Source organism: Rhamphochromis longiceps, linkage group LG17 (assembly GCF_057381845.1).
Source record: "Rhamphochromis longiceps isolate RC_006_pf linkage group LG17, R_longiceps_female_GT1.1, whole genome shotgun sequence".
Taxonomy (NCBI): domain Eukaryota; kingdom Metazoa; phylum Chordata; class Actinopteri; order Cichliformes; family Cichlidae; genus Rhamphochromis; species Rhamphochromis longiceps.
The window spans coordinates 19673637-19689643 of record NC_140573.1 but is presented as its reverse complement, the minus strand read 5'-3'; the positions used below and the strand labels follow the sequence as shown (position 1 = coordinate 19689643).

General features: G+C 44.1%; 2 long non-coding RNA genes across 2 annotated transcripts in view; both read left to right on the top strand.

The window, feature by feature from the left end:
* LOC146649589 (uncharacterized) overlaps positions 1 to 16007 on the top strand; it is a 272903-nt gene that overhangs the window by 63988 nt on the left and 192908 nt on the right. The gene's annotated exons all lie outside the window — the stretch shown is intronic.
* On the top strand, positions 2215 to 3124 carry LOC146649596 (uncharacterized). The gene is made up of 2 exons (XR_014908078.1): positions 2215 to 2298; positions 2878 to 3124. It is a non-coding gene; the product is annotated as an uncharacterized LOC146649596 (long non-coding RNA).

The window sequence follows — 16007 nt, the reverse complement described above, 5'->3', positions numbered from 1 at the left end:
TGTGCTGTTGACTTAAAACATGCAGGCTTCTAACTCTGTGAATGTGCTGCACTTTTGATTAGTCTGAGTATTTAGCTCTACTGATCATGTGTGTAGAACATCTGACTATTGTTGAATAATAGAGTACTGCCCATGCACAGGACTCAGTTCCCATCCCAGGGGTCAAGCTGCTTGCTTGTAATGTCTCCTCAAGTAACATACAGTAAAAGCTTACAAGGAAACACAAATCCAGCGTCTTTACTTAACTCAAAAGCAAAGCAATTGAAATGTGCCAAATATTCAAGCAAACTGATCAACAAACAAAAGCTCTAGCAGCTCCAAAACAAACAACAGCAAAGATGGATAATTTGCATCACAAAATGAAGAAAAGACAACTAAAGAAATTCAAGACAAAGTCAGGCAATGGACAGTGTGCAACACAATCAGAACAGAGTCCTGCACATGCAATAACTAATTGCAACAACAGTGGCGGCAGCCATGAGGCAAAAAGAGATAAATGCCCAGCATATGTTAAGCAATGGCATAAATGCTAAAAATGAAATCACTTCCAGAAATGCGGTGAGTCATCACAAACAAGGGGATTTAAAAAGAGATTCTTAAACCCATTGAGATGCAAGCGCCCAGCAGCGATGAGGAAGTGTTCTTTGTGATTGTGGTTAGTCTGGACACTGTAAATCCCTGTTTTCTGCATAGGAATTACATATTCACTACTGTGCATGTCAATGGAAAACCAATTGTGCTCAAAGTGGATACCGGCACTAAATGTAATGTCACGCCAGCTGACCTTTTTGCACAACTGAAACAAGATGGAAAACTCCTGCTATCACAGAAAACCAAACTGGTGACATATGGAGGTGAGAAAAGTCAAACAGCTGGCACAGCTACAGTACATTCTTGGGCCAGTCTGCAGGCAAGAAATACCTCCTACAATTCTTTGTAGTGAAACGAGACGTACAACCTCTACTCAGCCTACCAGACTGTCTCCGCTTAGACTTAATCCTATTGAACAAAGAAATCCACCATGTAGCCATAGATGAGGAAAATAACTTTTTAGAACAGATCTTCTCAAGTATTCTGATCTCTTTGAAGATAAACTTGGTACACAGCAAATTCAAAAGTGTTAAATGTTTTGGTGTTAATAGTCTTCTTGCAAAAGTAGAGTTAATTTTACTCTAAGGAGAGTCACATTCTTTTAATGTAACTCTGAGGTGTAAAATGATAGTAGTTAAAATCGAGTGTTAAAAATGAGTGTTTCTCTGTCAAATCTGGAGGTGTTACAATGGAAACATTAACTCTTGACCTCTTAACTCTGAACTCCTACAGGGGCTATCCGGTTGTTCAGTCTGACGTCACTAGCCGTGTCTGGGTCTAAACTCCGCTGCAGGTCCACATATCAAACGATCACTATGGCATTACTGACAGTTGAAAAACTGTCTAAAGTCTTTCATCTTTAATAAAATGATCAGTGTTCTGCTCTACCAGGTGTAAGAATTGAGTTTAACATCCAGGCATCCATGAAAACGGAATTTATGACATTTAACGGAGTTAGAAGTTAGCAGGGAGTTAGCTCGCTAGCTTCTATCTAAATACAATATAGCATGTCCTGACTGCAGGGTTTTGGAAACAAATTAAAACGTACAGCTCTGCTATCACTTCCAACATAAATGAAGACAGAAAGCTAAACAGCAGTGACGTTTGTAGGGTTACTGAAGTTGGGCTAGCTGGTATATAATGATGTGCTAGGTGACCGCTAGCGACACAGCTATGTTAGCATAATATAAACAAGCTAACTTTTTTTCCACTCGATAAAAGTTACCGTGAGTGTTCTCGGTGGTCAGGAACAAATGTAATCGCATGGCAGGATGCTGTAAAAGGACCAAACTTCAGCCAGGAGAACAACTGAGATAATCCATCCACAATACGAGGTTAGTCATTCATATACTGCTGCATAGGCTGGGCTGTAGTTACATCCTATGGTTTTAAAGACTGAGCTTAAATAAATGATTAGTGGTAATAAAAGCCGAGGGAGGTCAACAGGGATCACTGACTGTTTTAGGAGCTTTTTGAGATCAAATAGAAGAAAATACATAACATTAAACATGTTAACAACACAAAAGCCATATTAAACGCAGACTACTTTAGACCCGGAAGTAGGATTCGTCGCGTCATCACTGAACAACCGGATGACACCAATAGAGTAAATTCACAGACTCCGCCCCCAGCACGGCTCCAATCGAAGCTGAAGTGAAGCCGTTTCAGAACATTTTGCTCTACATATTTGAGTTTTTGCCATGCTTGGTAAGTCATTTTTTCAAAGATTGTTTCAATTATTATTATGAGCTTTTACTTCTGTGGCTCTTTGGAGTTGAGACAAAGCTGTGTGAAAGGCATTAGCCATGTTGCTCACTGATAGCATAATATTCTGTTTTAGCTAGCTGAAAGGTATTGTTTGCAGGCAAATACCACAGCCTTGAAAAAAAGCTTGCATGTGAATTTTCAGTCAAACTTTTGGTCAAATACACCTAAAACAATGTCTAGAATGTGAAATGTTGGTATAATGGTGCTACTTGAAGCCTGAAAACGATCGCCCATAAAAAAAACGATCAAACAGCAGTAGCAGACGTCCTGACTGGATTCTACGTTAGCATAGATCCCTCCAGAGTTTTGTGCACACGGTTTAGGTAAAAATGAAAAAGGTTGAGGTTTTACATTTAGTTCAGTATTACCTGTTGCCTGTGTCCTTGTCTTTTGGGAAAATACTTTACACAAGTAATGGCTCAAAGAGGATTTCTTTTTTTTTTACTGTGCTGCAATTGTTTACTGGATTATTTGTGCCATTAATTAGTGTCAACTAATTTTTATTCAATCTCCGCACAGGATATGCTTGTGAAGATGGAATATGGGGGAGAGCAGAAGTGCGTTGAAGTTCCACAAAGTGATGAATGAAGGACATGCATATTGTATTGAAGAAATAAGTGATGAGAATGCTGTTATTTGCATTTACCATGTCAGACCTTTTGATAAACAAAATTCTAATGAAAGTGAGAACATGTATACTGTTACATCTTTCAGAAAATGTTTTGAAATTGTGGTGCACAGTTCAGAATAAATGTTTTTCAAAAACCATTGCATCTTTTTAGTAAATGTTTATTTCCAAAAGAAATTTCTAGAAGTTCAGAACAGTAAAATTCCCGCTTTTTAGAATGAATTAGAAGATAACTCTTACGTAGTTAAACTAAAATACTCTTTGTGTCATGGTCCTAGGTCATGCGACCCAGTGTTTTGTGTTTAACCTATTTTGATGATTATCATTTATTGTTTGTTTAGGTTCACTAGGTAGTCCAGCCAGTTGTATATGTTACCCTCGTATCAAGCCTCCCTTGCTCTTCGTGTGTTTATGTCTGTGTGTCTTGTATTGTCAAGTTCATGCTGTCGCGTCTGTCACCTCCCCCTGTACTACGCCTCCCCGGTTCATGTGTCATGTCTAATCTCCATGTTTCCTGTTTTACTTTGAAGGCCTGCATTCACTGTCAGTGTATTCAGTCTCACTCCTCCTGTCCTGTCGTTAAGTTCATGTGTGTCAGCTGTGTTCCCATGTGTGGCCACTTCCCCTGATCATCCCTCATGTGTATTTAGTCTCTGTGTTTCTTACAGTCTGTGTCGCGTCGTCTGTGTTCCCACCCTCCGTGTTTCCATGCCCGGTCTGTTGTCTTCCAAGCCATAGCCTCACCATAGTTTGTTCCCAGTTTAGGTTTCTGTTTAGCCACGCTATCCCTGCTGTGTTTGTACACCTTGTTTTCAGCCATATTAAAGGCTCGCCTTCTGTTAAGCTCACTCCCGTCTGCTCACTTGTGTACGCACCTGGGTCCATTACACACACCACCGCACGGCCTGTCTCTGCAGACCGTGACACTTTGAGAGTTAATATATAAACTCTTAACACCAAGTGTTAAATTATCAACTCCAGACAGATTTGGTGTTTAACACTAAATCAGAGTTAACGTACCAACTCTCCAAAAAGAGTTAAATTAACACTCTCTGGTGTGGACCCATATAGACACTTTAATAGTGTTGAAATCAAATCTGACAGTGTTAATTTGGACATGCTGGATTTGCTGTGTAAGCTTCCGGTCACCTATTCCATGAACAGTGTTGGGGAGTAACGGAATACATGTATCGCCGTTACGTATTTAAAATACAAAATATGAGTAACTGTATTCCGTTACAGTTACCGTTTAAAAAGGTGGTATTTAGAATACAGTTACTTTGTTGAAATAAATGGAATACACAGCAGTATTTTCCTGTTTCATATTGTGGCGGGTCAGGACTGTTTGGGTTTTGTTTGACACCTGTGATGTTCTGTTGTTCCAGGAGGCAGCGTTACGGTTGCCATGGTTACAGGGTGACGCTTGCCCTCTCTGCGACTGTGTGTTTCCTGGGTGAGAGAGAGGCCTTTTTGTTGTTGTTGTGCTAAGCTAATAGGCAGAATGCTACAGGCATAGCCCTAAAGAATGTGGGCAGTGTAGTCCGTGCTGCTGGGAGAATGGACTGCCATACCCGTTATGTGTCTGTGAGCGCGAGGAGGGAGAAAAAGGGGAGTGGAAAGGTACGAGTTGTCATTGAGCAGAAACGGGAGCTGGAAGCATGTAAATATAATAATAACCACTGCAGCCAAAAAGAGTGCCTGACGAGCCCAGTTGTAAGTAAGCTATTAAGACTCGACTGTACACCGTGTTTGTGTTTTCCTCCAAAACAATAAGTTCCGTTGGAGCAGCCTTTCAACGCCTCTCTCTGTCCGCAAAATACCAGTACCAATGCAAGACAAGGTGTTACTAGTCTGCAGGCCGCATGTTTTCTTTCCCTCTCCCTTTGCCAGGTACACAGACTGCAGTCAATTTGGGATCAATTAGAGAAAGGAGGCTTTGATTGGACAAACCAGGAGTGCACACCCCGATAAGGAAACTCACCTGTGGCTGGGTGTATCTCTCTCTTCCTTGGAATTGTTTGGCACACATGTAGAGCTCCACTGGTGCATTTTGTTTGTTTGAAGGTTGTGGTAGGAGGACTAGGTGAGTCTGGGGACCTCATACACTTACTCACGTAGAATCTATTCTGTTAGAAACATTAGGTAAGTGGGTTGGTGCCACCCATTGTAATTTTTGAGCTTGTTTTGAGTTAAGGATTAGGGCTTTTTTTCCCTTCTTGTTTTTCTAGGGTAAGAGCTCAGCTAAGTTTTGGTTTGGTCTTTTTTTTGTGTTTTGTTGGGGTTTTTTTTGGAACAACCTAACTGTCCCTTTCTCGCCCACATTTTTTTGTATGAATTTGTGTAATTGTTTTTGTGAGAAAGCTGCTATTAAACTTGTCTCAGCATATAACACTTGTACTGAGTTTCTGGAGTTGTTGTAACCCATATTGAAGTATAGCTTGGATAATATGTACCAAAACATTAAAAATATATATATTAATCTTAGCATTTATACTAAGTTTATAGTGAATAAGCCATAGGTTCAGCAGTGAAAGAGTTAACTGTTCTGAAGTAAACGTGGGTTGCTCTTAGCCAATGAGCTGCTGCAATGTGGTGCAGTTCCCCGCCTTTCATCTCCATCTGAGAGAGCACAGGCTTTTCCTCCTCTCTCGTGAATCCCCCATGAGCACGCTAGCGAGGAAAAGGAGATGGAGATTCACTGAAACGAGGTACATTTAAAAAAAAAAAAAGTGATATAAACATAAGAGTTAGCCCATATGGAAAAGATATATATAAATCTTATAAAGTTTGTATCTGTCTTGTGTGAAACTTGTATGAAAAGCATATAAGAGTGAAAACACATATAAGATCCCTTGAAAAATTATATAATGAAACTTGTATGTTTTGGATACTTACTAAAACAATATATGAAAGTAATGAGAAAGTGGCCACTTTCATGAGTAATCACATATAAGTTTTTACTATTTCTTTTCCATATGGGAGTACTCGCTGCTTATGAAAAATTGTTTTATTGCATGTGTACTGCTAAGACGAGTAACTAGTTTGGTTTCTTTTACATTGTTTGGTCGAGGAAGGTCAGGAATTGGAGACGGCGCCATTTCATTGTTCCTGCGCCATCTCGCGCTCCTGCGCTATTCTTTTTTTGAGGTGAGCCAAGTGTTTTAATTGTTAATCGCTTATCTGCACTTTTCATGAGTTCATTGTAAGCAAAATGTTCTGGTATTTATTGGGAAATTGTTTACAGTGTTTTGTGGAAAACTTTATATTATTTACTGGAAAAAAAAAAGCATTTAAAACTGATGCACAGATTATTATCTGTTTTACTGTTTATTTTCAATTTGTAACATGGGTAACGTTACAAATAGTACATCTTAGGTGATAGCGAATTGTGAACTGTGATTATATGGGAATTTAATGTCCTATAACACTGTCGTTGACAGGTCAGGTTTTTTTCCTTAATGTTCTTCCTTTCAATGCATTGCAACGGATCCTGTAATCGATGGCGAGCCAATCCTGTTGACCAATTGACTTTTTCCTGTGCTGCATGGCAGAGTGTGGTAGGCCAGCTGCAACAAAAAAAAAACCACCACTTTGAACCTACTATTCCCCTTCTTCACACACATCCCCCTGGACTTACGGACGGTGATTACTGTGATTGTACCACATGGTTCTCATTGAGGAAAAACTGGTACCAAAAAGGGATACTTTCATTTGAAATGTTTTTGTATGTTTGTCATTAATTTTCTTTTTTTTCTGAATGAGTAAAAATACATAAGCTGGCATTTTCAAAACTCACAGTTGCCTTGAGTCTCATTCAGTTTGCCTTTCCTGTACACAGCCGAACCTACTAGTCCAATGCCGTGAGCCCTTTTGCATCAAATTTGGGTGAGGTACATTTTGATCTTAGCGTTTGGAGACACATTAGTGTTACACTGTGTTACCTTCTCCTGCCCTCGAGGGGGGCGTAATGCAAGGTTAAAGCAGAATTAATCTAGATGATCAATCTCCGCGTGATCGGTCCTGTCACTGGCCAACAGAAAGGGTGTTATCTGTCACGATCCTGGGTCTTAGGACCCAGTGTTTTGAGTTCTAGTTCATTTTGATGTTTATAGTATGTTTAGCTCATTAGGCCTCCTATGTTCATTTGCTTATTAGTTCCCCCTTGTGTTTCAACCCATGTTAAGTCTCCCCTGCCCTTCATGTCTCTCTGTGCCCCCTCTGTTCTGTTTATTGTGTGTCTTTGCATGTTTGAGTTTCTTGTTTTGTCACCCTGCATTGTGCATTATGTTCTCATGGTTGGTCTTTTGTTACTCCCTCTAGTCTAGTCTCTTGTGTTCAAAGCTGAGTATTTCCCTCTGTGTATTTTGGTTCTTAGACCTCTGCCTTATGGTTTGTCTCTGTTTCTTAGTTGCTGTCTCCACTGTGTCTAGTTCGTGTCTCTGTGTGATACTTCCTGTTTTACTTTGAAGGTCCATGCCTCATGTAAGTGTTTCTAGTTTTGCGTCTCTGTCTCGTCCAGCCTGATTACTCCCAGCTGTGCTCTCCTTCTGTGTCTCATTCCCTCCTTATCCCTCTGTGTATTTAAGCTCTGTGTTTCTCTTTGTCAGTGTCGTAGTCTCCCTCATAGCTGTGTGATTTTTCCCTGTGGCTCCTCGTGCTTTAGTCTCCCCAGTTTAAGTTTAGTACTGTTTTTTGTGTTTCACTTTATGCAAGCATTAAAGCTGTGTTTTTGAGTTTACGTTTCGTCTCCGTGAGTTTGCGTTTGGGTCCTTCTCCTGCCTGCCACACAGCCGAACCATGACAGTTATCTATGGTGGCAACCCACAAGAAAACTTCTGCATAGATCCAAGTGATCTAAATAAAGCTCTGAAATGCCCGCAACAACCTATATGTACCATGGAGGAGGTAGCTGCACAAATGCCTAACTCCACAGTCTTTTCTGTCCTGGATGTGAAATGCTCCTTTTGGCAGATAACACTTGACCACATGTTATCCATGCACACAACTTTCAGCTCTCCATTTGGCAGAATGGCATATGAAATCAACTCAGCCAGCGAGGTGTTCCAGCGTGCAATGGAGCAGGTCTTTGCAGGATACCCCTATGCTGTTATCATCGATGACATAATCATTGGTGGAAGAGATATGAAAGAGCATGAACATAATCTCAGAAAGGTACTTGACCGTGTGAGGGAAGTCAAACTGAGACTTAACCCCCTAAAGTGCAAATTCCACCTCAAAGAAGTCTGTTATGTTGGACATTTATTCACAAGAAAGGGCTTAAAGCGTGATTCCGCTAAGACCAAAGCAATTAATGAGATACCCACACCAGAAAACGTCACAGCCCCCCAACGCTTCTTATGGATGATTAATTATTTGGGAAAGTTCATTCCCAATTTCAGTGAGCCCTCAATCCCACTTTGTGAGCTAACATGAAAATACATACAGTGGCACTGGCTAAAGCAGCTTCAAGATGCATTTGCTTTAAAAAAACCCCAAAAAAAACCAGCCTAACCAGTCCATCCACTCTCAGCTCCAAGTCCGTACTGTGACGTCCAGAAACCCATCACATGCAAGTGATGGGACTTGGAGCTGCATGCCTTCAGGAAGGTGTCCCAATCGCCTACTCCTCTCGTACTCTGGCACAGACTGAGATGCGCTATGCGCAGATCAAGGAAGAGCTTCTTGGTGTTGTCTTCACATGTTCCGAATTCATCAAAATTGATCATCAGCCATTAGTCACAATCCTAAACAAATGTATACACGCAGCTCCAGCCAGATTGCAGCGCATGATGCTGAGACTGCAAAAGTGCAACTTCCAGATAGTATACAAAGAAGGCTCACAGATGCTGACATGCTGACATTTTGTCCCATAGTCCCACAACTTGGGCAGAGCGGCACAGTAATGAAAGGGCAGACTACGAGATCATGTCAGTCCAATACATCTCTTTCTCTAGGCTGACCGAACTGAGGGAACAAACTGCCTCTGATCCAGATCTACAGAAACTACAGGGAGTGCAGAATTATTAGGCAAATGAGTATTTTGTCCACATCATCCTCTTCATGCATGTTGTCTTACTCCAAGCTGTATAGGCTCAAAAGCCTACTACCAATTAAGCATATTAGGTGATGTGCAACTCTGTAATGAGAAGGGGTGTGGTCTAATGACATCAACACCCTATATCAGATGTGCATAATTATTAGGCAACGTTTCCTTTGGCAAAACGGGTCAAAAGAAGGACATGGCCAAGGTAAGAAAGGCTGAAAGACGACCACCACTGAACAAGACACACAAGCTGAAACGTCAAGACTGGGCCAAGAAATATCTCAAGACTGATTTTTCTAAGGTTTTATAGACTGATGAAATGAGAGTGAGTCTTGATGGACCAGATGGATGGGCCCGTGGCTGGATTGGTAAAGGGCAGAGAGCTCCAGTCCGACTCAGACGCCAGCAAGGTGGAGGTGGAGTACTGGTTTGGGCTGGTATCATCAAAGATGAGCTTGTGGGGCCTTTTTGGGTTGAGGATGGAGTCAAGCTCAACTCCCAGTCCTACTGCCAGTTTCTGGAAGACACCCTCTTCAAGCAGTGGTACAGGAAGAAGTCTGCATCCTTCAAGAAAAACATGATTTTCATGCAGGACAATGCTCCATCACACGCGTCCAAGTACTCCACAGCGTGGCTGGCAAGAAAGGGTATAAAAGAAGAAAAACTAATGACATGGCCTCCTTGTTCACCTGATCTGAACCCCATTGAGAACCTGTGGTCCATCATCAAATGTGAGATTTACAAGGAGGGAAAACAGTACACCTCTCTGAACAGTGTCTGGGAGGCTGTGGTTGCTGCTGCACGCAATGTTGATGGTGAACAGATCAAAACACTGACAGAATCCATGGATGGCAGGCTTTTGAGTGTCCTTGCAAAGAAAGGTGGCTATATTGGTCGCTGATTGGTTTTTGTTTTGTTTTTGAATGTCAGAAATGTATATTTGTGAATGTGGAGATGTTATATTGGTGTCACTGGTAAAAGTAAATAATTGAAATGGGTATATATTTGTTTTTTGTTAAGTTGCCTAATAATAGTCACCTGCACACACAGATGTCCCCCTAAAATAGCTAAAACTAAAAACAAACTAAAAACTACTTCCAAAAACATTCAGCTTTGATATTACTGAGTTTTTTGGGTTCATTGAGAACATGGTTGTTGTTCAATAATAAAATTACTCCTCAAACATACAACTTGCCTAATAATTCTGCACTCCCTGTAAGCTCTGTCATCATGAAGGGCTGGCCTTACAGACAAACTCAGCTGTCCACAGAGATTCGTCAATACTACCCGTATCGAGATGAACTCACCAATTAAAGATGGCATTGTCATGAAAGGCCTGAAGACAGTGATCCCAGTCTTTGCAAAAGGATTATATTGCTATCCTCCACAGAGGGCACCCAGGCACAGGATCTACTAAATGCAGGGCCCGTGGTAGCATGTTCTGGCCCACAATAATTGAAGATATAGAGCAGGAAACAACTGCATATCCAGTGGAATGATGGAATGGCCAACATCACCTGGTTGTAGTTGATTCCTACTCAGGTTGGTTTGAGGTACACTTGCTTCGTGACTTAACACCATCATTACAAAGCTCAAAAGACACTTTTCAGTCCATGGCTACCCGCACAAAGTAATATCAGACAATGCCACCCAGTTCACTAGCCAACCCTTCACAGACTTTGCTCTGGCCTAGGACTTGGTTCATGTGACAAGTAGCCCAGAATACCCACAGGCCAATGGACTAGCTCAGTGGTTCCCAAACTTTTTTTGCTAGGCCCCCCTTTATATTTACAAGAAAAATGTTCCCTAACCCTCTCTGTGCAAAATGGGTCCAAAAACATAAACAACTGTGGGATACTGTTTGTCCGGGATTTAGACAGGGGGAACAAATCGTGGCAGGATTAGCCTGATATTATTTGTATCCCACTGTAACTTTACTGTATAAAGAGCTAACATCTCCAAAATGTCAGGAGTAGTTAGTCATTTCAACAAGTGTTTGTGAACTAAAAATCAAGAATGTGGGATACTGTTTGTCCGTGATTTGAAGAGCCCAACGCTGCTCCCGACGAACGGAAAACCAATTCTGCAGGGGAGACCTACCTTGGCACTTGTGCAGGTAAAGCCAAAGGGAAGATATGCGTCACCATATTTTCATATTTTCTAGTCTTTGGCTTAGAATGAAGTTGGTTTGGAAACTTATTCAGCTATGCTTCATCTCCTGCTTTGCATCTGTGTGGGCGCCCCGTGCTAGCAGTGTCCAAGCTTTTTTTTTTTTTATTCCCCTTTTCATACCCCCCCCCCCTCCCCCCAATGGCTAAACATGCTGTTTATAGTGTAAAGCAGTTGATGAAAAGGTCAAAGAGAGAGACACCAGATGTCTTCCTCAGCCTAATCAATCTCCGCAATGTGCCATGAGATTAAGCTGAGAGGCTGATGTCAAGGTAGACATGCACTATCCTACCTGTGTGTAAACATCTGTTAGTTCCCAGACCCAAAAGCAATACTGTTGTTAAGACAAGCCTATATTTTTTTTTCTTGGTTTGTTTTTGCTATTCTTGTAAACTACATGTAACTTGATGTTGAAAAGGTGAAAAGGTGAAATGTTGAGTATGTTCTTACCAGTGAAACAGTTCCAGGTTTGAAGTGAATATAATGGTAGAATGTTATGGATAAGAATCTATTGTTAATGCATTATGCTGAAGATGATGTTAGTTGTTTATACAGCCATAAGTTAAAGAAAGGGGATGTAGAGCATCTGACTAGTGTTGTTGAATAATGGGGGTTTCCCATACCTGTTTGAAGCAAATAGTGCACTGCCCATACATGCAGTAAAATGCCTAACACAGGACTGGGTTCCCACCAACGGAGTCAAGCTGTTTGCATGTTATGTCTCCTCAGTTATACACAGTAAATCATGAATCATGAATCCAGGGTCTTTACTAAACGTCAAACGCTGTGGATGAGAAAATTTTATTTTCCCTGAAGTTCCAGGACAGTGAATTAGTGCAATCTCGGAGATTTATTCTGAGCTCTGCGATTTGTTCTATCGGGGAGGGCGGCAAGAAAACTCCTCCCATTTCTTCCTAATTGGATTTTGAGCAGAATATTCCAGAATATTCTCCACGTTTGCAGAAGAGAGAGTGGATTCTTCTTCAGATTCGGTGTCGGTTATCTCAGCCTTATTTGGAGGAGCTGTTCATTCCATCCTGCTTTTACATCTTTATGGACCTGTAGTGTTTGCTGGTTTTCTTCACGTGGGTTAGCACTGTTTGCAGGAAGTGTGGTGAAGGTTGTGTCAGGGCCACTCTGGTCTTAATGGTAATACCATAATGTGTGCACTGTTATAGATATGTGAGTGCAGTTATGTACTTTGTTGTTGTGACTCTGTGGTTGTAAATTGTTTTAAAATGTCTTGCGGATGGTCGGTGAAAGCACTGAAGGACGTCTCATGGAGGAAAGAAGAGGAAGGAAGCTTGTTCAGTGATTCTCCATATGTCCCCCAGACACTAGAGAAGCCAAACACTGAGGTTGGAAGTCATTAGGCAAAGGCTGGAGGGCACTGATGGTTCAAACAGCCCAGCAGCTTCAACACCCGGGGGTTTAAAAAAAATTCACAGCGGTTTCAAATTATTCCAGTGAAATCACAGTTCACCGTAAAATGTGCAGAAATATTTGCACACTGCGCCCATATTCAATTTAGGAATCACTATTAAACCGACATCCAGTTACATAAATTAAAACCACTGACAGCTACCAGTTCCAGAGTTCAGTCGACCGAATAAAACTTCCTCAGTTCCCCTGAGGTCCAGCAGAGGCTCCAGCAGTGAGTCAGCCCCCATAGACTCCCATGTTAAAACTTTACAGCAGAAATAAACATGTTTACAGCTTGATACACAAACTGTTTGGTCTCTATGGATCGTTTCCCCCATTCTTAACAACTGTTGGGGGGGAGGGAGATTTTAAATTAATTATCAATTATACCTCAATATTATTATTAATCAGTTATTATTGATCAGTATGAGGGGAAAGAGGATTTGGGGCCACAAACCCTGAAATCAGCAGGTTTGTTGAACTACTCTGGCTGATCTGTCATCACCAGCAGGTGAGGGTCACCACAAAACACAAACAGAATACTTCACAATGGAGGTTTCAGAACTGGAAAATAATACAATCAAAGCTGGTAAAAAAAAACAAAAAACTTCCAAACATATATTTGTGAATACTAAAATAGCTGCAAAGCTGCAGGAGAAGTAGATTCATGGTAGGAAACATATTTAAGGTTTGTGGTGCTTTATGGAGATGTGAATGGTCACATGAAAGCAAAAGAAATCACCTGTGGTGCTTTGAACAGATGACTGGTGTCTTACAAAGATAACTGGATCATTCATGTCAGCTGCTGGTAGTTTGAATATGGCAGCTGATTCCTGCAGATAAACCTTGAGATCAAGCCGTGTGAAATCTGTTTATTTTTCACGGGTTAAATGGATCAGAGACTTTTAGGAAAATCTCTCTAATCCCCTAAAAACGGTTTCATTATCTTATTTTTGTCATGGTTGGCTGTGTGGCAGGCGGGCAAGCAGGAGTGGTGGATCCAAAATGCAGGACTCAGACACAGAAGTTCAACTTAAAGCGCAGCTTTATTGCTGGAAACCCTCTTACTAACTAAAGGCATCAAAAGACAAACAAAAACGCTGGTGGACTAAAACACTGAAGCAGAAAACACTGAACTGGAACTGGAAACAAAACACTGGCAACACGGAGGCAAAACACACACAGCTTGTTGAGGGTACGACGCAACACTGACTCAGAGAAACACAGGGACTAAATACACTGGGAAGTAACGAGGAGAATGAGACACAGAAGGAGAGCACAGCTGGGGGAAATTAGAACTGACGAGACAAGCAAAGCAGGACACATTCACATAAGACACGGACCTACAAAGTAAAACAGCAAGGATCACACAGAGACGCGAACTTGACACAGTGGAGACAGCAACTAAGAAACACAGAGACATAAACCATAAGGCAGAGGACTCTAAGAACCGAGAGACACAGAGGGGAACTCAAACATGCAGACACAGACTTACACAGAACAGAGGGGACACAGAGAAACATGAAGGGCAAGGGATCAAAACTAGAAACCATAGAAACTCACACCAAGTACAATAATACAAAAATCACAAAGAACTAAAACGCTGGGTCAGGAGACCCAGGACCCTGACAGTACCCTCCCCCCAAGGGCTGGCTCCCGACAGCCCAACACAAGAAAACGAAAAAAACAAACAAAAACCGCCCAAAACAGAAAACAACCCAACCAGGGCGGGCGGCGGGGGCCCAGGAAGGAGGGCACGAAACAAAAACACAGAAGCACAAGAAAGCCCCAAAACAAAACACGAGCCCAAAAAAAGAACAATTCAGGGGGCCGGCCAGGGGGCCGACAGCACAGGAGGCCAAACAGGTCAGGGGGCCGGCCGTGCGGAAGGCAACGGCGGCGACGAAGGAGACGGAGCAGTTCAGGGGGCCGGCCGCGCGGAAGGCAGCGGCGGCGCTCCAGTGTCAAGCGTACTGGCTGAGGCCCGGTGGGCGCAGGACCAGACGAGGCAGGACCAGACGAGGCAGGACCGGCCGGACCAGGCGATGACAGGGCCGGACAAGGCGATGACAGGGCCGGACAAGGCGATGACGAGGCAGGAACAGACGGACCCGGCGACGACGGGGCCGGACCAGGCGACGGTGGGGCTGGACCAGGCGAGGCACAGGCAGAAGCTGGACCAGGCGTGGCAGAGGCAGAAGCTGGACCAGGCGTGGCAGAGGCTGGACCAGGCGTGGCAGAGGCTGGACCAGGCGTGGCAGAGGCGGAGGCTGGACCAGGGGTGGATGAAGACTCGGATGAAGCTAGACCAGGCAATGCGGAGGACCCTGAGGCTGGGCCAGGCGAGGCTGAAGACACGGAGGCTGGGCCAGGCGAGGCTGAAGACACGGAGGCTGGGCCAGGCGAGGCTGAAGACACGGAGGCTGGGCCAGGCGAGGCTGAAGACACGGAGGCTGGGCCAGGCGAGGCTGAAGACACGGAGGCTGGGCCAGGCGAGGCTGAAGACACGGAGGCTGGGCCAGGCGAGGCTGAAGACACGGAGGCTGGGCCAGGCGAGGCTGAAGACACGGAGGCTGGGCCAGGCGAGGCTGAAGACACGGAGGCTGGGCCAGGCGAGGCTGAAGACACGGAGGCTGGGCCAGGCGAGGCTGAAGACACGGAGGCTGGGCCAGGCGAGGCTGAAGACACGGAGGCTGGGCCAGGCGAGGCTGAAGACACGGAGGCTGGGCCAGGCGAGGCTGAAGACACGGAGGCTGGGCCAGGCGAGGCTGAAGATGATGATGGAGCTGCAGCAGGCAAGGATGATGATGGAGATGCAGCAGGCGAGGATGATGATGGAGATGCAGCAGGCGAGGATGATGATGGAGATGCAGCAGGCGAGGATGATGATGGAGATGCAGCAGGCGAGGATGATGATGGAGATGCAGCAGGCGAGGATGATGATGGAGCTGCAGCAGGCGGCTGGACGGGCTCCTCGGGCCCCCCAGCCGATGAGGCAGGAAGCTGGACGGGCTCCTCGGGCCCTCCAGCTGACGAGGCATGAGGCTGGACGGGCTCCTCGGGCCCTCCAGCTGATGTGGCATAATCAGTAGGTGCAGAGACCACCGGCTGAACAGAAGGCTGAGCAGGTGATGGAGCAGCAGCAGCAGGCGAGGCAGGAAGCTGGGCGGGCTCCTCGGGCCCCCCAGCCGACGAGGCAGGAAGCAAAGGCCGGAGCGGTCCCTCGGACCCTCCAGCGGAAACAGGAGACGAAGGCCGGAGCGGTCCCTCGGACCCTCCAGCGGAAACAGGAGACAAAGGCCGGAGCGGTCCCTCGGACCCTCCAGCAGAAGAGATCACTAAGCCAGCCGTCATGGAGGCCACTGGCTGACACAGAGGCGACACAGG